Below are 24,362 nucleotides of genomic sequence, written 5' to 3'. Positions count from 1 at the left end.
GCCCAGTAATAGAGCGCTTCCTTATGGTGCGAGGGGCCCTTGGTTCGATCCCCGGCCAAGTAAGATTTTGATGAACATCATGTCTGTGGGTTTTCTCGGGATACCCCCGTTTCCTTCGAAATCTCATCTCATTCCATCATCATTCACTTGCCTTAGTCATTGTCTACCTTAGCCTAAAGGGCATAATCGTGGGACATTAAACTGAAAGATTTCATTTCACTTTAAAAAAAAAAAAAAAACTTGCTCTCATTCTCTCTCTCCTGGCTCTGATCGTAAAAGCTTGTTCCTATTGTATATAGACAAGTAGGAAATGATTACTCTGTAGGTATAACAGCAATATGATTTTCACGAGATTATTAAATATCTTAAAAGGATTTTGCTTAATATATTTATATAATTTGAGTGTCATGGATATACAAACGCTAATATAGACCTAACTGCTGTAACGACTCCTAAAATTCTTACCAGATACACTTTCCCCGAGAGATTTCTTTCTACCTTTCTTTTTTATTTTAATTGCTCGAAGTGCCAAAAGTGAAATTATATTTTCGGTTAAAAAATAATGTTAATGTATGTTCCTGACTTTACTTGTACTAACAAATAAAAAGAAAAAAAGTGTAAGCTTTCTTTGGTGAAAATTTGAAGAAATTCGGTTGGGTACTAAGGAAGTTACGACAAAAAGAATGTAGCAGAAAATATACGTTTATAAGGTTAACTCCTCGTTGTACCGCCCACGAGGTGATGTTTTAAATTCTAGTCTCAGTTCTTTTGTTTACTAATACACGCACATCATCACAGCACTAAACCACTTTCTCTGTCATTGTGTATTGAACTGTCAATCAACCATTCAACCGAGATATGAATGGTACGCGGCAGTTTGGCCAGTTCGTAAAGAAACTAATTCTCCCCCTCTTCTCCGTACGGCAACAAATACTCCCCTCTCCTCTGCTCATCCGACGAAAAGATTACAACAAGAAGCGTGTGGTTTGTCTATTGTCTCTTTATGTCAAAATGTTATCCATAATGTTGGTAGCCATGACAAACTTCAATGTTCCAACTACAATATTTAAGAAATGTTTAAGCGGAGACAACCTTCATATGGTAGTGGTAAGATTTGCTTTGGTTAAGTTCTTAAGTATGAAATTTAATGAGTTGTAATACTATGAAATAACTAGAAAAAGTTCACACTAGACCTCATGACCAAAAAAATTAATTGCGTATTAATTCTTTATTTTTCGTTTATTTACTATGTTACTTTGTAATAACATTTCTATGAACGGTTAGCGTAAATTGGTAAAATTTTACTTAAATTCGATCAAAAACCTATCAATTATTAAATATTTTTCGAAAATTATCTGGAAATGAGGACCGTAATAAACCTTCCAAAACGATAGATATGGTATAGATATAATATTTTTAAATAATAAATTAACGAAATTCTCTATGATAATACATCTTGTAATATATTATTATTCTGAACCGGAATTGACCCAAAACAAAAACTTTTTTTGTTCTTCGATTTTTTGACTTCACAGAAAGAAGCTTTGGTGGGTTTTACTGATTCAAAGAGACTTTATTGTTCAAAAAACGCAAAATTCTTTATTTGTGAATCGATAATATAGTAGATAAACCTTTTTATAACTATTTTAATGTAAAATGGTGGAATCAAATCTCACTCCCTTTGAAATAAGAGCCATTTTACAGAAAATACGTAAACTCTGTAAATATTTCATGAAGCAAAATGTTTTAACAAAGAGCGTATATGAAAAGTATTATATTGTTTTATTAATTTTTACTTTTAATCATAAGTATAATCTTATGATAGACTCAAAATTACAGCTAAATGTCGAATATCTGAAAATAAAAGCAATATCTATTATTGGGACCGAAATAGACCTCGAGCAGCTATAGATAGATAGATAGATAGATAGATAGATAGATAGATAGATAGATAGGCATATATTTGTGATAGATGTTTGTATATCTCTATCCCCAAACAATTTGCATAATCAATATTTTGGCACGGGAACAACATTTTGAAAAACAGACCAAGAAGCAGTGTCACGTGTACACCACGTCAAGGAGTTTGGTTAGTAATTTTTATTTTCCCAATATTGAAAATCAGAAGTGGTAATAGATTTATAACACTTCCGGTTTTAGTAGAGAAATTAAAGTTTTGATGGAGTATTTTCTTGGACTCCTACTTGATTACAGAGCATATCTTCTCGACATCCATTACGATTTTACTCTATTGTAATGAATACTAAAACTGGAAGAGTTTGATATTTACCATTTCCGATTTAAATAAGGGGTTAGTAGAGAAAATGGAAGCTGTTCTTAGAGCAATTAATCGATTCCAATTTGAACATTCATCCGGATATCTGTGATCTTCTTTACCGTTTTTAATGAAGGTTAGTTCAATCTTGCCCTTTCTTAACGGTTTCAATAAAAATGAAACTAATTAACCAGATTATGTTTTCGAAGCCAAAATGGGTGAGATAATTTTTATGTCGAGATATGTTCCGAAAAAGTCTTGTGCAAATAAGAATGTACGCAATAATGTTAATAGTAAATCAAGTGTCTAACACAGCATAAATATAAGACAAGATAGATCTAATACAAAAGGCAATTTAACTGAACCTAATTCCAAGAGAAATTCTGCTTTCAAAAAACAATAGGTATGGTCAGCCTAATACAACTGATGTTATCAGATTTCATAGCAATTGAAATTGGATAGGTAGCAGGAATTCTTACAATAGGAGGCAAACCAAAACTTTAGATCCTCAAGAACCGAAGTTACTATAAATAATGTTTATTTTCCCAAACAGTTTCTTAGTAGAATAATTTTCTCGTTATGCAATCTTAATGTTTATATTAATTACTGTCTGTTTCTTTTTCCTTTAATTCTCATTATAGTTTATTGTGATCTCTGATTTGTATCATGATAATACGAATACATTTTACAATTTTATGTTTGTACCCGAAAGGAAGAACATTGTTGCGTTGTATCTAAACTTATATTGGCTCTAACCATAACAACTGTAATTTGGTATTAAAAAAGGAATCTAATCATGAGCCTAATTAAATAACTAAATTGACAAATTTTGAATTTTGCCCTTTTGCCAACGAGCACCGGTAATTAAAGTGCAATTGATTGTTATGAATTAAAGTATAAAATGAGATATTGAAATAATTTAAGGTATAATCCACTAGCATATAGTATTACCAGCTTCGTTGCGTTGAAATGAAAATTTAAATGTACAGCACCGTATCTCATGTGTTTAATACACGTGAAACACGTTGTTTTCGTTTTTAATGGCATCAATTTAAACAGCATCGGAAGAATAATTGATTATCTCGGCAACCCCGAACACCATGGAATTCACACCAATATTGGTCATTTTCGGTTACACACACATATATATATATATATGAGACCGGGGCTTGTTGTGACAAAAAATCAGTTTTTATTTTTTCTAGGATCTTGTTTTTATTAAATGTCAGAAAATGTTGTCTTAAAATAAAGTTTGGACATTAGACTACTTCCATATTTTTTTCTGCATCTGTATTTTTCATTATAAGAACAATACGATAGAAAAAACAAAAACAAATGTTTTGTCATAACTTGCCCCTTGATGGGGTAGGTTGTGACATTGATCGGGTAAGTTGTGACAGAAAGAAATGTGCCCGATTTCGCTAATGTAATTTTAATATAAATTGTGCTAAACATAACGTAATGTTTCCTAACAAATATATTTTGCATACATAAAGAAACTACTTTCAATTTTTCATGTGAATACTCTTTCTAAATTATCGTTGTCGTACACAGTTAAATGCACCAACAATACCTCCTTCCTAATACTCAGTTTTATAATAGAATCACAATTTCTTTCAGAAATGACTTATGATGCAAACCTAGACTACATAGACCCCCTATCATCATCCGAGTTGTGGTTGTGGCATACATAAATAGGATTACCTTCTGTGCACGCTTCGTGTGACCACTGGTTACAGTCAACACATTGAGCCCACGATTCTCTGGGTTTGGAATTAGAAAATGGTTCCAGGCACACAAGACAAAAACAATCATCTTCACCATCATTTTTACGTTTTGAAATTTCCATCCCCTTTTTTAATAGAGCTGTTCAGAATATTATGGCTTATACCCTACTTCAGAGACTTTTCATGTCTTGCTCCTGCATCTGCTTCTAATATTTCTTTAACTGGAGTATCAGTGAGTACAGCGGATGCTCGCTTCTTCCTTCCTCGTTTACTTTCCCTGGATCTAGCTTTGGTAACGAACGAAGGGCGCTAGGACTAACATGATGAGGATTACTGTAATTTCTGGGCGTTTCGTCTTAAGGCATTATTTGCATAGACGACAGTTGTGGTTTTTCTTTCCCTGTAGAAGGTCTATTGTCAACAGTCGATAAGGTTTCAGATTCTTTACGGTTTGTTGCTGGATAAGGCTGGTTTGTTTCCTTCACAGGTAAATCTGGAAGTTCTGAATTTACTTCTTGTGTAATGTTAGTTGGTCCTTGTTCTTCATTATGATCTGAAAAGTTCGTTGAGAATGAGGATGTTGTTGAACTTGAGTGATGTGTTAGCGAAGTACGTCCTAGTGCTAACTTTATAATGCGGTCATCATCTTCAATGTAATAATCAGTTATCTGCGGTGCCAAAAATTCATCATCTGTAAAATGTCTCTATTAAAGGGATATATACCAGTTATTCTGAATGCATTAGGAATATTAGATTTATTTACACTAAGAGGAAATGCCGTTTTCACAATAGTCGGAATGTCATAGATACTAAATGCACACCCAGGATTATTTTCCATCCATGCATCCATTCCATTTGCAACTAACTTTTTAAATGAAGAATGTACTCCTCTGTCAAGGAGTTGCAGCTTATGGGACGTGTCAGATGGGAATGACAGGAGAATAACACCATTTTTCTTGGCATAATTGATTACCTGCACTAAGATATGAGATTACTGGTTATCAAACAACAAAAGGACACGGTGTTGAAGAGAACTGCCTGTATGTTTGACAAAATGCTCCATGAATTGCACAAAAAGGTCTTCTGTCATCCAACTTAATGGATTATTTCCTGCAATACTTCCAGTAGGACCTTTACCATGAAATCGAAGTCGGTCGAATCTCTTCTGCATGAAATTTAAGCTGAGTCCTAGGTTCTAATTACCTGCAACAAACTGCTTCTTGCAGAATCTGTGCAATGATTGTCTATTAACCTCCTATTGTGCTGCACTTGTCTTGAAGATCCCTTGTTTTCGTGGTATGCTCGTGCTGCATCTATGTGAACTTCAATTGGTATCTGGCCTTTCTCTTTCTCTTATATGTTCGTACCATCTGCAACGAGAAAGATTGAAGCAAACATTAAAATGCAAATTCAAATTGCTGCAAAGTACATGCAAAAGGATGTTGTTATTGTTGTTAATGATGATGTGGTGTTCTGTCCAAAGGCCAGTCTTTGATTTAAAGTCTCTGGGCAAAGTGAACCCATGGCGGTTTGCCTTTCTTTTCCATGGGATGTTGATGACGTCCTAAGGAGGGACCTACAACTAAGTTGGGATCCGAACCATTTGTGTCTCCACCGGGAATCGAACCCGGAGTCCCTTGAGTATACTCATCTACAAGAGACATATGCAAAAGAAACCAGTCTAAATCTGCAAACATTAATGCATATACAATCAACAGTGTGCTAATGATTTTATGCGTTAGAAATCGGAAATTTCTTCCCAATTCTAATAACGTGTCCACTTCCTAACAAAACATTAATAATATCCCTTACGTAAAATTAATAAAATTAATTAGACAATAAACTTCCATTGTCTGGTTTTCTGCGGGGTCAGTTGTGATATTTGACACAATTTACCCCTAGCAGTTTGTCACAACTAGCCCCAATGGGTATTTTTTTGCTTTTATTGGCAATTCAGTATTTCAGTTTTACTTTACCAAGAAACAAAACCGTTTACATGCGTATTATAGTTGCTTTATTTTTTAGAAAATACCATTAATATTTCAAACTATTTTATATTGAAGAAAACATAAATCAAACCTACATTGAAAAATAGATCAAGACCTCCTCAAAACCAACTTTCTTCTTTGTTCTGGCTTGGCGCGACTCACACTTATGGGAAACAATAGTCTGTGAATTCGTGACTGTAGGCGTCAATCAGCGTCGCCAGGTCGTGTATATTGTTTGCACTTTTAATAGAAACATAACTGTCATAACCTGCCCCTGTCACAACAAGCCCCGGTCCCCTCCTTCCCCTATTGCGGGCCATGGAATAGGAAATGTCATCGTTCATCTCAGCGATCCCAAAATATGTGCATTCAGCGTTAATATCGGTCATTTTGGATCATTTTAAATATCTCTTCCTACCATTCGCCCAAGTTGTGGGGTTGAATTTGAATTTAAACGGGATGGAAAGTATGACTGTTCATCTAAGCAACCCAGAAAACTATATATTCGAGACTGATAGTGTCAATTTTCGATTATCTTTATATATATATATATATATATATATATATATATATATATATATATATATATATATATATATATATATATATGTCCCCGTTCCCCAAGCGGCGGGGCTGATTTTGGATTTAAACCGGATCGGAAATGTCACTCTGTTCATCTGAATGATCCCAGAAACTATTTATTAGACAGTAATATTAGTCATTTTCGCTTATTATTATTATATAGAGCTCCCCCTTTTCCGTGCTGCTGCTCACGGCATCAGAATTGTCACTGTTAATCTCAGCTACTCCTAAAACTATGGATTCGACATTAATATTCGTTATTTTCTATCATTTTTTAATGTTTATCCCCCTCCTCTACGTTGTACCCTCCCCTACCCAACTATCAGGGATGAACCTGGATTGAAACAGCATCAGAAGTGTCACAGATTCTCCCATCCACCCTGGAACTATGGATTCAACACTAATATCTCTCATATTTGCTCATTTTTAAATTTTTCTCTCCCTTCCCCTCCAACACGGTATATATAGCTCCCTCCTCCGTGCTACGGCTCATGGTATCAGAATTGTCACTGTTAATCTCACCTAATCCTAAATCTATCCATTCGACACTAATATTAGTCAGTTTTGATCATTTTTAAGTGTTTATCCCCATCCCCTATGTTGTACTATCCCTTTCTCCAACAATCAGGGCTGAACGTGGATTGAAACAGAATCAGAAGTGTCACTGTTTCCCTCATCGACCTCAAAAGCTATGGATTCAACACTAATATTGGTCATTTTTGATCATTTTTAAATTTCTCTCCCCCTCATCCTCCCCTATGTTGAATCATCAAAGTGAATAGCCTGAAGTAATCCCTGCCCCGAAACTCATGTATGTTGAAAATTTGATTGAGATCGGTCGAGTGGTTCAAGAGTGATGAAGTTAAAAAGGAACACCGAGAAAAAAATGTAGGTGGCGTACTTAAAAAGATAGGTTACATGCGTAATTTCTGTAGTTTTTGGATTTATCGTACAGCAGACGTATAACTGAAAACTCATGTTTTATAATACTTTCTGTATAAGTGTACTATCTATACGTACTTTCCGTATGAAACAATGTAGGCGGTCAGGATCTCACATACAAGTGGACGTATATACCATATAGCTGACGAAGGTAACATAAGTATCTGCATGTGATATACGGAAAACTGTTAGATGTCAGACATCCTGCAACGGCATGATGTAACATCTAAGGGCAGTGTCTATGTAACATCCGGATAACGTATGCTAAGTACTGATTTCTATAGTAAGCAAGAGGATACCATATATTTGAACAATATACTGCTGTCCGGAGAACGTATTTTTCTCTGTGCAGTCATTTTAATTTTAATTTATTTTACATATATCTCCCCCTCCCCCACCACTAGGTTGGCTCGTCAATGTGAAACGACAAAAAACACCCAAGGCTCGACCCTCATAAATGTTAAAAATTTAATCAAGATTGTTTGGGTAGTTCAAAACTAATTAGGTTTTATTGGTTTTTATTTATACGTCCCCCTCCCCTCCCCATCCCCTAGGATCTGCCGTTAAATTGAAATTATAAAAATATTTCCAGATCCAAACGACGTGTATCTTGAAAATTTGATTGAGATCGGTCAGATAGTTCACGAGTTACTAAGTTACAAAAATAGTCACTTTCAGTCTTATATAAATTGATTTTATATATCTCCTACTCCATCTCCTCCCCTAGCTCCGTCAAATTTGAAACACAAAACGATCCCAGGCCTGAACCTCATCCATGTTGCAAATTTGATCAACATCAGTCGGGTGGTTCAGGAGTTATTTAGTTTTATTTATTTTTATACCCCCTCCTACTCCCCCAGCCCTCAGTTCTAACATGAAAGTGAATAGTCTAACAATAGCTCAGACTCGAACCTCATGCATGTCACAAATTTGATCGAAAACGGTCAATCGGTTCAGGAAATTTAGAGTCACAAACAGTGATTTTCAATATTATATACAGGGTGTTTCAAAACAACACCGACAACATTTGAGAGGCGACTCCTGATACCAAGATAAGACGAAAGGTATAGACCATCCTGGGTGCACAAATGCTTCCTTTCGAAGGCCTAGGCTGCAGAAAACATGAAAAAATGAAGTTTAAAGCTCCAAAACTATGGGACCTACCACAGTCGGGTCAAGATTTCACTTAGGAACTAGTATGTGCCCTATCCAAAAATACATGTTACAGAATCATGCGCTACTTCCGCAACAATTTCTTATTGAGGCAGTTGGAGAGTACTTCAAATTATATGACCGTAGCCAAACTTCCTCTATAAAAAAATTGTTTCGTGCGTACCTTAGAATTCCGAAACATTGTGCAGTCACGTGCAGTATCCTCACAACACGTATTTTTGGATAGTGCACACATCAGTTCCTAAGTGAAGTCTTGACCCGACTACGGTTGGTCCCGTAATTTTGAACCTATGAAATTTTGAACTTCATTTTTTCATGTTTTCGGCAGCCTATAACTCCGAAAGGAAGCATTTGTGCACGCAGGATGACTATACTTCTTGTCTTATCTTGGTGTCAGGAATCACCTAACAAACGTTGTCGGTGTTGTTTTGAAACAACCTGTATATAGATTGGAAGTATAAATGTAATCTAATATACTCTAAATAAAATTAAGAGTTTCTTGTATTCTATCTGTGTATGTGTGCGTGTGTGTGCGGTCTGGGTATCAGACGAGTGGTCCGCGAGTTACCAAGTTTTGGTCACGAGTACCTTCGTCCAGGCCCCAGACCACGACGAAGCGTTTTTTTTTTTAATTCGAACCAGGGGTGTGTTACGCTTTGCTCATGTGACCTTACCGAAGTCGCATAGGGTAAGGCGATCCCAGTCGAGAAATCACCCCACGTTTTGTTTGATTAACTTGTGAAACTGAAGCAGAGAGACAAACAATAGTTCACTAAATTCATCAGAATATTGCAGAGACCATATAACATAAAGCTTTCTTTCACTTGAAAATTACTTACTTCCCGCGAAATAGCAGATAAAAAACTGACCACTAACAAATATATCACTAAGTTCTCCATTCGGGTAAAATGATAAGCTCTTATGAACGAATATATCTTTATAGGAATTAAATAAACCAACGAATGTACAATAACTTGATAAATCTTGAACAATGGAGTCTTTATCCACCACAAACATATGCTTCTAAAGAGACTTACCGCCTTCCATTTAAACGTTCACAGAGTCTCAGAAAATCTATTAAGTTTTCTGAAAATCCTCCTATTCAGTATTAACAATTCGTTGCACAACCTTATATCAATGTTGTAATCCAATTTCTATTAACAAGAAGAGCGAAATAACACAACTCCATTACAAAATCTGCACAAACTCGTAGTAGCAATTTAGATATCGCTTAGTATCCAATTCTACACTAGATATATTTTACCCTTACTATCACCAACTTCAGTATGAAGCGGCGTCACACATATATTACATAACTGTTGGTACAGTTCGTCAACCAATTACTTGGCGGCGCTGATTAACCTCTTTGACAAAAGTAAACTAAGGCGCAACTCTAATACTATTCTCATTACCTTTTTTAACATATATAAAGTTACGACATGTAACAACATCGCAGCGCAAAAAATAAAAAAATCTGATTTTTTGTTATATTTTTTATATATATTGTTAACTAAGTCTGGGTCTCGTTGGTCTAGTCGTCTAAATTAGTTCTTAACTACGACCTCCACCTTCTACTTTACCTACCAGCATCCTCTCAAATCATTCTTCCACTAATTAACTAAATGAACTAAAAAAAATAATTAAATTCCCCCACACACTCCAACAATCACTCTTTGGTTAGTCCAATATGTATCTCGGAGTCTTAGGTTCAACCCAGAACCAATTAGAATTGTTCTTAAATCAGTACGACGAGCTTATTTAGATAACCAAAATTAATTAATGGCAACAATTTAACAAAAACATTCTTAAACCACCATATAAACTCCAAAATATAAAAAACATATACATAATTCTAGTAACATACATAAACTGAAATAAATATAAATATTCCAAGTTACAGAACAGAATTTCCATTTTTTCCTGGAAGGCTGTCTCCAAACATCTCCATCTTATTCATCCGATGACAATTCAATAGGTACCAAATTTACAAAACATTGGATCGATCCCGACAATAATGCGCATTCATAATCATATCATCTATCACATATAGAGATCTGCAAATAGAAACAGCTGTTAATAACCTGTATATATATATATACACTTTACAGTATTTACATATTAAAAAATGTCGACATTTAACATACTAAAATTATTTACAATATCATCCTTCGCATTCCGAACATTCCAAAAAGTAGCAATTACTGTCTTAACTTCCGATACTTTATCGTTAATGATACATGAGATTTCCTTATATCACGGGAATCATTTACATTTTTAAGTTCTATGGTATTCTGAGTTAATAAACGTATAATTTCATACGGACCAGTCTAACGGCTAGATAATGATTTGGTAACCTTATCTGCTAGCAACGACTTGACTTGGGCTTTCAACAAAACCTTATCTCCCACTTGATTTAAAGTAGATAACTTACGTTTATTATATTGCTCCTTCTTTCTTCGCCAGAATAGTTCTAAATTCTCCAAAGCTTTTATTACCAATTGAGGATCTTTCTTCATCACATCTGCACTGGGCACATTCCATTTTACATCCAACGGATCACAAACGTTATAGGGAAATACCATTTCCATCGGAGTACATTTCGTTTCTGCATGTTAGGCATTATTTATCGAAAACTCAATCTCGTGTAATCCTCGATCCCATTGATTCTGCTTGGTGCCGAAGGATATCTTCAGACTATCTTTCACAGTACGTATATACCTCTCCCCCGGATTGGAAGCCGCATAAGGGGATATACGCACATCCTTGATTCCATTACTAAACAGGAAATCCCTAAATTAACTGACGTATAAACTGAATGATTATCTTGCCTAATTGCAAACGGAAACCCTCTTCGACACATCAGTTCGTATAATTTATTTATCAAGGTCTGGCTAGATAGATTCCTGAAAGGTTCCAAAAACACCATTTTGGAAAATAAATCAACTACAATCATACAATATCTTCCCGACCTTGTATCTGGCATTGGTAAAAGGACATCTGTATGCCATAATCCATTTACCATCGTAGCATAGCTTGCAATCAATTGACCCATAGGCTTCTTGTTACTACTTTTGTTCTTCTGACACAAGTCGCACGATAACACAATCCTTAATTTGGTTCGGCATCCCCTCCCATGAATATCTTGAGGACACCTTTCCTATCGTTTTGCCCAACCCAAGGTGACTTCCGGGTAAAATAGGAGAATGATAATACTCAATTATATACGGAGCTAACGTCTTGGGTAAACATATCTTGTATGGATTACTATGGACCTTAGTCTTCTTACGCAAAATCCCTTGTACCATTTTATAACCATCAACTGATTCCTTCCGCCTTATTTTGTCGATGATTGATCTTAATAAAGGGTCCATCTCCTGATGCTCTTGCACTGATTGACTAGCAAAAGGCATTGCCCATATATTAACCATACACGTGTTTGTCATTTCTTCTTCATATGTAGGTTCCAAGTGCATTGATTCAAGATTTTCAGTATCATATAACCTAGAAGGGAAATCCGCGGAGATATTCATACTCGTGGAGACTGACTTCAAAATCAAAGGCAAATAAACGATATAGCAAGCTACCATATTTCTTAACTCTCCGCAAGTTACGCATCGCATACACGAGGCCCATATGATTCACTCGCAATTCGAATTTCGAATGCAGGTACGTTTTAAACCGTTCCATGGTTTCGATAGCCGCTAATAACTCCAAAACAAATATAGGCTTATTTTTATCATAAGGCTTCAGTTTCCTGGAAAAGAACGCAATTGGACGCTTCCTACGTTGGTCGTCCTCCTGCACAATACAGCCGCCTAAGGATTTTAAACTGGCATCTGCGCGACTACAAACTTCTTATCCAAATCCGGAAGTTTTAAAATCACATGACTCTCGAAAAGTTACTTAATATCCTCCAAGGCCTTTTGCTGTTCGGCACCCCAATAATACTCCTGCCGTGGTGAACGAAGTCAAGTCATAGGTTCTATGACTTCATGGAACTGAGGGATGAACTTACTATAATATTGGAGAAAACTAACCAATGATATTAACGCTTTTCTATTTTTTCGGTGCTGGTAATTTCTTGATCACTTCTAGCCGAGAAGGGTGTAAATACATATTTCCTCCATCTATTTCATATCCTAAATATGAAATCCTCTTACGAAACAAGTTAGTCTTTTTCACAGATAAAGTTATACCCGCTTCGTTAAATTTTTCCAACACCTTCTCTAAAATATGCTTATGCGATTCAATATCTGCGGAAACGCAAAAAACGTCATCAAAGAACCAATCGACTCCTTCATTTTTCAACGGATATAACAGTTCCGTTAAGACCCTAGATTACATATAAGATCCTGTAGCTAACCCAAAAGGAAGAAACCTAAATTCAAATAAGAATCCATGGGTTAAGAATGCTGTGTACTGAGTAGATTCTGGGGAAAGTTTCAAATGCCAGTATGCCTTTTGTACATCAAAATGGCTGTAAATAGTTCCTTTAGATAAACTCGCTAACACATCTTCTATTCTTGGCGTATACTGCGCATTGATACATAGTTTTTTATTCAGATCTTAATAATTAAACACCAATCTCTTATCCCCCGTTTTATTGCCTACCAAAAAGCACAGAAAAGCCCACTGGGTTTGACTTTTCTGAATTATATTTTGTTCTATCAGATTATCAAGAATTTTATCTAACTCTTTCTGGTCTGCTCTAGAGAGAGGATAAGCTTTTTTCCTGATCGGAACATAATCCTTAAGAAATATAGTGTATTCAAAGCTCTTAATCTGACCTACACGATCAGAAAACACATTAGGAAATTTCTTAACCAAATGTTCTACGTACCCTTGCAAGTTTGGATTCAACTCGGCAAATTCAGGATCCACTTGAACAGGAACAGTATGAACTTCTTCCTCCCATGACTGGAAGTTCATACCTAAGTTCTCAGCACTCCATGCACCTCCTTGGCTGGAATCTTCCGGAGAAACTCGCTGACTCTGGAAGTTGACCACATCCTCAGCAACCGGATAGTGACCACCATCTCCCTCTCTTATTGGACCACTGGAACCATTCCTTCCAAAATGAAGTGACATAGAACCACTCTACTCATCAGGATTTCCCGTTGATACTTCTGGATCGTTGATGCTCTCCTATGGTTGTAACCACTCCGACGCTTCTTCGGACTAACTACATGACCCTGTTCTGATCCTCTATACATCATCTTATCACCTAATGGGCAGGTCACTAACGCCTGGGCAGACTTTATACGACGATCCCACGACGGCGACGCTCCCTTGCGGCTATCTTGATGCCACTGCCTCAATTGAAAAACCATCGAATGCTCCGGCCGAAACGACTCCAATTTACTTTACTGATCTTCGTAAACAACTGCCTGACTATTTCCACTTCGACGCTGCTTCCACCTCGACGCCGACGCTGGACGACGCTTGGCATTAGTTGACTGCACACCTCGACGCCCCTGAAATCTGATTTCTCTAGACTCCATACGTTTAAAAATATTCTCCTGAAAACGCGACTGCACTTCACCTTCTAAGTCCGACGCTCGCGACGCCGACGACGACCTACTAATGTCCTGACCTTTCTCATAACGCTTCTTATTAAATGGTGGATTAGCATTCGGAGAGTTCTTAAAATATTACATAAAATTCACTTCTAACAGCGGGCACACTAACGTCCGGACTGGACATCGTGACGTCATTCAATGACGCTGACGGAACACACCGTTCGGTGGCTCTTAAAGAATCCAAGCCAACATCCGTAATTTTCATAAATAATCTAGCTAAAAACTGCGAGTTGGATGCACAATTGTCAGTTCGGGTTTTAGCTCCTACGGCACTACTACTTGTTGACTGAAAATTACCAACAGATTTTTCACGAGAAGGTTTATATAGGATTGACACCGAAATGCCTTCCTGACCTAAATACAACGTATCTGATGTTAAATCCAAACGAGCATTCAAGTATTTCAGTTCACCGATACCAATGATAAACGTCGGTTCTAGTCGGTCCACTAAAAAGAACTTCAGCCGATAAACTTTATTGCTGAATTTTAAAGGTATATAAACACACGACGTAAGAGTCAATGCTTTACCAGAAACTCCCACACCTGTAAACATCTCCTTCAGAACCTTAACGGGATTTCTTTGTTTCTGGTTCCATTCTTCAAAACATTATTTATTGAGTAAGCTCACCGATGAGAGCTATCTATCCCCCCAATGATCCACTTTCCTAATATAAACACTTCAACGAAAGATGTTACTAACTCTTTATTAAACTGTTTATTTGTACCCAATAACATTTGAGCACCCTTTGTAGAATTACTTCTAGAGTCGCGGTCTAGCTGCCATCGCACCCGGCTCCTTGACTGCGAAGTAGTGGGACTAACCCTTTCTTTCGAAGAGATATTAATCCTGGCAAAACTACCACCAAGTTTATTTAGACCTGGTACTGAACTGTATGTAACACTAGAGCGAAAGCTAGGATTGACTTCCCTCTGCTCCGCCACTTTTTGATTCCTAATTATGCTATTTGTGAGGTGCAGGTAGTCAGAGCCGAAACTACGATTACCAATAAACACCAACACAAATAAAATTAAAATAAATAAGGTGGAGTGGCTGGGAATATTCAAAGCTAACAGAGAAATTTACATAAAATGCAAATTGTAGACATCTGCATAATTGCTTCCCTTCTTGGAGATAAGGGTACTCTCCTGTAAGAGCCGCCACTGCCACAAGTGATTCGGTAGAGCATAAAATTTTCAGCAAATGAGAACAACAGATCTCAGGGTTATCTGTGTAACAGTCATGGTCAAGATGCTACTATAGTAAGTTGTTTATAGAAATACCAAAAAGGTTTAAAAAAATCTATACTTTAACTTAACAGGTAGCAGCCTGTTTTAGAACTCACTATACTCATGACTGCTATTAAAGGTTCTCTGGGCATTAATACTCTCTCTGGGCCCCATTCAGAGAGCCGGTCAGACATACACACAACCAGGGAAAATGCTTCCTTGTGTCACTCTCCTGAAAACAAACATTTTAATTAGTAGTAGGTACTGACCCTGCAGCAAATTGAGATCAACACAACTTCTGGTTAGAGATGTCGGTTTATTTCCAAGATGATTGAACATTAAGATGAGTGCTGTCGAAGTATATTCACACTCCAATACACTGAGACGTTAACTTCCTTCTGTAGTGCACTACCAAAAACACCTACACTATGATACATATATACAACACTTCTTTCACTATTTCAGAAACCAACAAAAGCGGGGAGGACGAAAATTGATAATTTAGGTCTGGTTGACCTTAAAAAAAATATTATATACACATTGCTTTATCTCCTCATTTCGATGAGTTCATGATCTCTGACAGTCTCAGAGAGGAGTAAATAATATCACACAAATTTTCATATTTAAATCGACACGTAAATAAACAAAACTAAAATTTAACTGATCAACTATCTTAGTTATTTCGTTGCACAGTTCCTGTAGTTGACAAATTGTTCACACGCACAGTTCTAGTTCAAAGTCACCAAGTCCTTCTACATTCCCATTTCACTGCAGAGGGTAAATGTTCTTAACCATATTTAATAGGCTCGATAATGAAGTTACTCGAAGTGGACATATGGTATGTCCATGAAAGCAAGCACAACAAATGCTTGAAACCTTGTTCAAAAGTTCAAGGAAGGAACTGTGTTAAAAGACGTTACAGGCCTTTTCATTATCTCAACTCGAGATATTACATTTTTCGTTTTCACTGCCATACCGGAAGTGTACATGCTTCCCCATATTAACTGGTGGGGTTTTTGATAAGATGTCCACTTAGTTCATCTCATATGAGTGACGGTTAGCACTCTGTCGTAAAAAGAAAAACTAACTAAATGATTTCAATTGTTAATTTCCATTATCAATTGTAGTTTATTTGTACGACTTAGTTTCAAACACTGTAGATATGTGCAAGGTTTAACACATTCTTTAATGTACACTCGAGGTGATATGTAAAAGTAAAGTTCATTACACACTCGACTTTCCGGTATTTCACAGGAATCTCCACGGGGACCAAAATATGTCCACACGTCTCCTGGGTTATCAGTGTCTGATAGGTAAGAGAAGTCAAGATGACTTCCTTACGACGATATTTTACGTATTCTCACTTCCAGACACAAGAACGAAACTTCCTTGTTCACCACTGAAAACAAGTATATCTACCGCACAAAAACCAAGAAAGGAGGAAACTCGCTCCCTTTCGAGTCTTTAACAAAGGTTTTGTGCCTTCCGGCAATCGTCCGGGTGGTCCTCTCTGCAAATACCACTAGTTCAGCTACCTCTAGTTGCAAATTCACCCCGCACCCTTTTGACAGGTGCTGCTTTTCGTATATGACGGGAAACTTGGAACCTTCTGCTCCCAGCAGAAGTCTATGAGAGTTTTTTGAAACAATATAATTATCTTCACTTATAACAACACTTATGAATAGGAGAAAACATGTTATGATACACAGAAATAAAGAAAAATATTCATAAAATACATTGATATGCTAAACATAAACTGTCATCTCTCTCAGAAGCATAGGTAAGCCCAATTTCCTGCGGCTGTCCTTCAAGTTGTCTGCTACTAATGGCATCCATGTTTGTATGGAGAGGGAGTGAGGAAACATCTTTGTTTATTATTACTTTTGACAATTACAAGAGCCAAATGTCTTGTACGAAAAGGGATCCACGCTGATAAAATTTAATCATGAATTTTGTACGGTATTTCCAAGAACGATTTGAGCGTAATACGTTAATATTAATATTTTACATAGAAAATGAGTCAAAATAGAGTAAAACATTTCAAACTGGCTTTGCATCTTGGGAAAAAAATTATAGGTCCGCTCGCAGACCGTACCGGTCATGGGTGAAGAGGGGGGCGGAAGAGACGCTTGAGCTAGCTGCACACAAAATCACACCTATAGAAATCTAAAAACTCACATGTAGGAGCTAAAATTTTTACAACTTTTTAAAACAATAGAAGTTGGGTGTCTATACCCACTGTTTCCAAATCAGTGTTGTTTCACTAAAGAAGTGTGTAGGATCCTTCCTGGGTATAATGAGTCTTATTTAGTCCCTCATCTAGTGATTTCTTTACATGGTGAGTCGTGAGGACCTCACATATCGAAGTCTAGGCGACGAGAAGTCGTGAGAGAAAAAAAAACTTCTGTCAGCGCTCGCTCCGTCTTCCAGCGTTCTAAAATCAATGCATGATTCCTATAGAATATGCTTATTTCTTCCATTAATTTTCCATCGTAGAGTATTTTAATATCATTCTCCCTTCATCCCCATGTATGCTATATCTTATACAATGACTCAGTAATTAGATGCAAGCAGTAAACACACTATAACTAGCCTATAAAGGAAATAACACAAATGAATAAATACAATACATTACAATATTGTATTAATATTTCCGTACTACGCTCGGTGTTTTTAAACATCTTTAATCATAATACCTAGATAATATTCAATAAGTGTGCTAATATTCAAGCAATTAATTGTATCACAAAATACTCTATTTACATATTGATATGTAAATGTGCCCCTCATCTGCATTTTGATATGCAGATGATGGAGAAGGACATTGGCCATCTACAGTATTTTCCCCCCTATGATTCTAGGTGCTGTACTTGCTAGTACAGGACGTAGATCATAAAGAGGGCACATTTTTTGTTCCTGAAAATTATAATTACACAATATATATTTATAAGGTTAAAAAAACCAAAGTAAATCACATAGTAAACATAATAACTGAAATACCAATACACAAAAGCTAAATATAGAGAATTCAGTATTCCCTAACTTTACATAACCTGAATCACATAAATTCCCATACATACACAAATACACTAATACACTAGTTCACTAAATAAACACTATAGCACTAACACTATGTACACTTGTGCCCAGTCCGGGGTTCGATGCCTCAATGTGTGACCTATTGCATCTCTATTGCACCAGTACCACTGTGAGTTGTGTCTTCTCTAGCAATATACGGCTTTAAGAGAAAAGCATTTCTGGTCATCTTTACCTCTTTAGTCGCTGGATCCGCTAGTGTGTACATATTCCTGCCGGTGGTAGCGACAATTTTCCACGGGCCAGAGTATAGGAGTAAGAGTTTTTTCGACACACCTGCTAGAGCATCCGACTTGGGGAACACTCTGATAGAACAAGATCACCCACATTGTACTCTACTGTACGGTGTGACTTGTCAAGGTTTCGCTTTCGTGTAGCAGCATTCTTTTTGTGGTTCTTCCTTGCAATCTCAATGTAATACTGCACGTCATGGCGCTGGTCCACTTCTGGGATCTCAAATAGCCTGGCTATGTCTCTAGACATAGACTGTCCAAAGTGACATTCAAAGGCTGACACGCCAGTGGTCAGATGTTTCGCCGAATTTAAACACTTCTCAATTTTATCTAAGTATTAGGGCCACAATCTTTGGTTATCATGGCACAATTTAAGTAGTAAACGTACTGTCGCCTTGACAGCCACTTCTGCCATCTCACCCTGGGGATAATATGGTGTGGAAGTGATGTGCCTGATACCAAGTTCTGTTAGCTCATTTTTCCAGCGGTTAGACTGGAAAGGTGACCCTCTGTCTGTCAAGACTAGTTCCACACTAGGGTTCACTTTTAAGTACTCCTTAAGTTTCCTTATGGCAGTGGTAGTGTTTGCTTTCCTACACGCATATAAACCAATGAGTTTCGAAAATGCGTCGTAGAATACTAAAATATAGTGGACTCCCCCAATTCCCTTGGTTAAGGGTCCTAACCAATCAGCGCAGGCCAAATAGCCTGGCTTCTCAACGACGACGGGATTCAGAGGTCCCGGACGATAACATTGGGGAGGGTTGCTCTTCTGGCTTAATTCGCAGGAAGCACAAAATTTCCTCACACTTGCTCTCATCTTCGGCCATACGAAGAATTCTAATAGAAGTGGTAGTAATTTACTAGCCGACATGTGCCCTCGATCTGTATGGTAATAATCGAGCAGTGGAATTACTAGCACTTCTGGGATGCATATTCGGACTCCTTCCCGGTCACGCTTACATAAGCGTCCGTTCAACACTTCAAAACGGTGACAAGCACCATTCACCTTTGGTGAGTCCGTCTTCTCTTCTACATCTTTCTTGATCTTGCCGTAGACAGGATCTGAGGACTGCATCTCCGGTAGTATGGCAATCATCTTCCTCAACTCACAAGGAATTTCCGTCAGGATGGACATCAGTGACTCCTGGAGGATAGGCTTCCGTGCAACACTGAGGTCTTCTTCTGTGTGAGGAGGGTACCTAGAGTGATAATCACTCAAATTTTCGTTGGAATTAACAAACTGAAATTCAAAATTGAAATTGGAGAGCAGCATCGCCCACCTGGTGATGCGCTGGTTTGTAAGCCTACAGTATAGAATGAACTTAAGAGCAAGGTGGTCGCTGCGAATTATGAATTTAGTTCCTACTAAATATTGTTTAAATTTAACAACCCCATCTATCAGTCCAAAAATTCCTTTTCTGTCACAGAGTAGTTCTTCTGTGCCGCATTAAACACACGTGATGTGAATGCGATGACCCTACTGTCATCATTATTATCACGCTGGTACAATAGAGATGAACATGCAATGTCACACGCATCTGACTCTAAAATCAGCTGTTTGTCAGGCAGGACGGTTTTCAGCACTACTTCTTCCTGGAAGATCTGCTTGATCTTCTCCATTGCTGACTGATGTTCTGGTTCCCACTTGAACCTCACGTTCTTCTTCAGTAGTTGGAACAACGGATGGAGAACTTCCGAGTATTTCCTACTGAAGCATCTGTAATACTGGCAGTAGCCAATGAAGGAACGCAGTTCCTTTACGTTCCGGGGTGTTCTAAAATCCAACACCGACTTCACTTTCTCCGGATCTTTACCGATACCGGATTGAGAAAGATGAAAACCAAGTATGTTTAAGCTTTTCCTTGCGAAATTGCACTTTCTCAGCCTGAGAGTTAGGCCGCCCGCAGTGAGTAAACCCAACACTCTGTCGAGGTGTACAATATGATCATTGAAGCTCCTGTCGGCCAAAATTAGGTCGTCGACATATGCGCCGCACTACTCTCTAGCTTCAGTTCCTATCAGCATATCTAAAGCTCTGACGCAAGAAGCAAGGCTTTGTTTCGTCCCAAATGGAAGTTTCTGAAAGACATAAGATATGCCTTCGTGTAGGAATTCTAAGTATTTTTGGTCGCTTTCCTTAACTTTGATTTGTAAAAACATTTCGGTTGCATCGACACAGCTAAACCAAGAATTATCACAAATGTCCTGGAGAACCGATAGGGGTGGCATTGGTCTGTCAGAAAGATCACCAGATATTTTGGCCAGAGCTCGGACATCGATACAGACTCGAATACGTCCGTCACTCTTCGGTGTCACTACCAGAGGATTAATATACGCTGTAGGCTGTTTCTTAATCACACCCCATGCTTCCCATCTCGAAATTTCATTGGATACTAAGTTTCTAAATCTCTTAGGGTAAGGATAGAGTTTTGTCTTGATTGGACGTTCGTCCGTTACTCCAATCTCATGCTCGTAGTTAGCTATGCAACCTGGCTTGACACCAAAAAGTGCTTGATGCTTGATGAGCACAGCTTTCAAACTTTCTCTTTGGGAGGCTGAGAGATCTGAGTAGTTCGATACAAACTCCTCTATCTCTGAAATGGAGGCGCGAGTTTTTACTTTCATCCATTCTTCTGGTGGGAATACGTGAACTGCCATTTCTTGGGCACTTGGGAATCTTCCATCGTCCAAGTTTGGGGCACGAGCTGCCTTATCTCTGTAGGTCTTAGGCTCATTCTGTGCACTAACCCTTATGGCCTTCCGTCTTTCGTCTGACGGGGAAAAATTACACTCAAAATTATCTACCTCATCCATAATACTAAAAGGTTTTTGGCACTCTCCATTCAAGTCCAAACAAAGAACGAACTACTAGATCCTCAGTCTCGCAATCTACTGATCTAAATACAACTTCTACATCATGAGGATGTTTGAGATGTAGAAGGCCGGTGTCATAGTCTAACACGGCACGAGATTCAGTAAAAAAGTTGGATCCTAATATCAAAGATCTGTTCAGACCTGAAATTATTATACCTAGAGTATGATATTCCTTCCCTTGTATCTCAATGACTAACAGAGTTTGGCCAATGATTGTCGCTGATTTACTACCAAAAGCGGACGTTACCCGTATATTCTTTGCACTCAGAAATGCGGGTGGGGGGTGGCTATTTGAGACGGTGTCCCAAATTTCTTTCGAAATTGCAGAGCAAGTAGCCCCAGTGTCCAATAAACAATTTACGTCTTTTCCAAACAAACACACTTGTATCTCTGGTAGTGAGATGACGTTATTAGCAGGTAATGCATCATTACATGAGTCAAACAAATTCTTAAATATGCCATTCGCTTCTTCATAGATTTCCCTATCTAGATCAATATGTTCTCCGTTCCTACTAAGTAATGTTAATTTATTTTCAAACATGCCTTCATTGAAATGCTTCTTTGATTTTATCTCTAAACATAAATTACAATTTTCTTCTTCTTTTTCTTCTTCAGTTACAAAAATTTCTTTCACTGCGGTTTCGCAAGAGTTATCATCATGTTTATTTTCTACGTTATCTTCAAAATGTCGCACATACTTGGAATGTAATTTCGTCAACTCGGGTGTACAAGTTCTCTCCGTGACCATCCTACCGTTGTTCCAAGCATATGCGGACAATTCTCATTCTCTTGAAGAAGGAGATGAGGATTGGTTACTCCTGGTATTGTTTGTATTCTGAGTGGGAGGAGGGGGCGCACGGTCATAGCGTTCGAGAAGTTGTATTTCCTCCTCTTCTCGATGGAAGGAATTCCCTCGCTGTCCATCCGCTCTGCGCATTCCGCCCCTCCTACCGCGGGCTACACGACCGTTGTTGTTGTGGGTTGGAGTGGGAGTTCCCCCCATGTGACCAGCCAGCTGACCCACTTCCGCTGCTCTGATTTCGAGGTGGGGAGCGCTGGTGGTTGTTTTGGTTTGTGTTGTGTCTACGTCTCTGGTAAGGACGCTGGTTATCTCGTGTTCTGTTTTTCTTACGAGCCACGTGCTTACCGCTAAGGCCTGAGGGGTTATTATCCTCGCCGTCTATGCTCACTTGGAGCATGTCGACCCCTTTCCTCGGGTTTTGCTGATAGAACTGGTCTCGATTAGTAATCGACGACTGCAGTTCTTGGACCAAATTCAAAAGTTCAGCAATGGTTTTAGGGCGAGACGAGACTATTGCCCTAAATAGCCAATTTGTAAAGTGCCGTGGGAGTACCTCCAACAATGTCGCTTCTGACAAGCGTGGCTCCAATAGGCTGTTTTTGTGCAGCAAATCCAACAGATATGCTGTTGGGGATGGGTGCACACGGCTATCGAAATGGGAGTTGAGTATGTTAGCCTGTAACTTATCCAAACGCTCCTCATGAGTGCTGTGAATCTCCTCTCTTACCGCAGCAGGGGTGAGCTCCAGCTGCTCCGCTGGCTGAGGCTCACTTTCCTCAGGTCTTGAACTTCCGGGCTCCAACTGGAGTTCACGATGAGCATTGCTTGATTCTGTCGCCTGTTCAGGTCCCTGACTATTACTTTCAACAAGTTTATTGTTATCTTCTATGTTATTTTCTATCTTTCTTTCCAATTTTTCTTCTAAGTTCTTAGCACTCTCCTCTACTTTTGATCCTGATTTTGCCTCAAGGTTCTCATCTATCTTGCGCTCTAGCCTACTAAAACAGTCATCAATTATTGATGCGCGTGTAGCTCCAAATCTCCTTATACTTTCCGCCATACTCCGCTGGCCTTGTAAAAGCTCAATGAGCATTTCTGCTATACTTAAGTTAGTGACTGGGCTAACTACACTCAGATCTATAATTGTTTCGTCCCTTTCCTCCCGCAACGGCACTTCCGGTTCCCTACCGGTGACTGGCGGAACCGCTTCCACCACGTCAGCGTCTCCCACTACGCTGATCGTGCGCTTCTATAACACTACTCTCTTCTGAGAGCTCGCCTGCTCTCTGAGCGAAATCTTCATTTACGAACTCCTTCTCCATGTTCACTAATTTTCGAGCCTGTGCTCTTGTTACGACCATTTACAATGAAAAAAATGTTACAAAAGGTTACTTCCCCCTAACTTCAAAAGCCTGAATTCTCTAACACAATGTTGATAATACGAAACATTTAAAACACAAAATAAATTCAAACACAAGACACCGCCATTCTTGGAAATTTCAGGGAATAAACAAAACATTTACCGAAATTATTACATAAAATTGTACTCTGACCAGTGAGTATATGAAGTATACTCTATTGCCCTTAACGCTGCTGGCGCCACAAATATTGTGAGGTGCAGGTAGTCAGAGCCGAAACTACGATTACCAATAAACACCAACACAAATAAAATTAAAATAAATAAGGTGGAGTGGCTGGGAATATTCAAAGCTAACAGAGAAATTTACATAAAATGCAAATTGTAGACATCTGCATAATTGCTTCCCTTCTTGGAGATAAGGGTACTCTCCTGTAAGAGCCGCCACTGCCACAAGTGATTCGGTAGAGCATAAAATTTTCAGCAAATGAGAACAACAGATCT

The 24,362-nt window shown here is 38.1% G+C and overlaps 1 protein-coding gene and 1 long non-coding RNA gene across 3 annotated transcripts in view; one reads left to right on the top strand and one right to left on the bottom strand.

Moving 5' to 3' along the window:
- The window catches only part of LOC145681989 (uncharacterized), a 194,689-nt gene that overhangs the window by 122,771 nt on the left and 47,556 nt on the right, over nt 1-24,362 (top strand). The window lies entirely within an intron of this gene.
- LOC145680799 (uncharacterized) overlaps nt 1-24,362 on the bottom strand; it is a 241,866-nt gene that overhangs the window by 211,469 nt on the left and 6,035 nt on the right. The window contains exon 2 of one of the 2 annotated variants that reach the window (XR_014130679.1): nt 5,206-5,372. This is a non-coding gene — a long non-coding RNA (uncharacterized LOC145680799). Of the gene's footprint in view, nt 1-3,515; nt 5,373-24,362 lie in introns of those variants that run through there. The other variant, XR_014130678.1, reaches the window with a different exon arrangement.

This window comes from Thermobia domestica, chromosome 3, assembly GCF_964235325.1.
Source record: "Thermobia domestica chromosome 3, izTheDome1.hap1.1, whole genome shotgun sequence".
NCBI classification, from domain to species: Eukaryota; Metazoa; Arthropoda; class Insecta; order Zygentoma; family Lepismatidae; genus Thermobia; species Thermobia domestica.
This window is presented reverse-complemented; position numbering and strand designations above follow the sequence as displayed.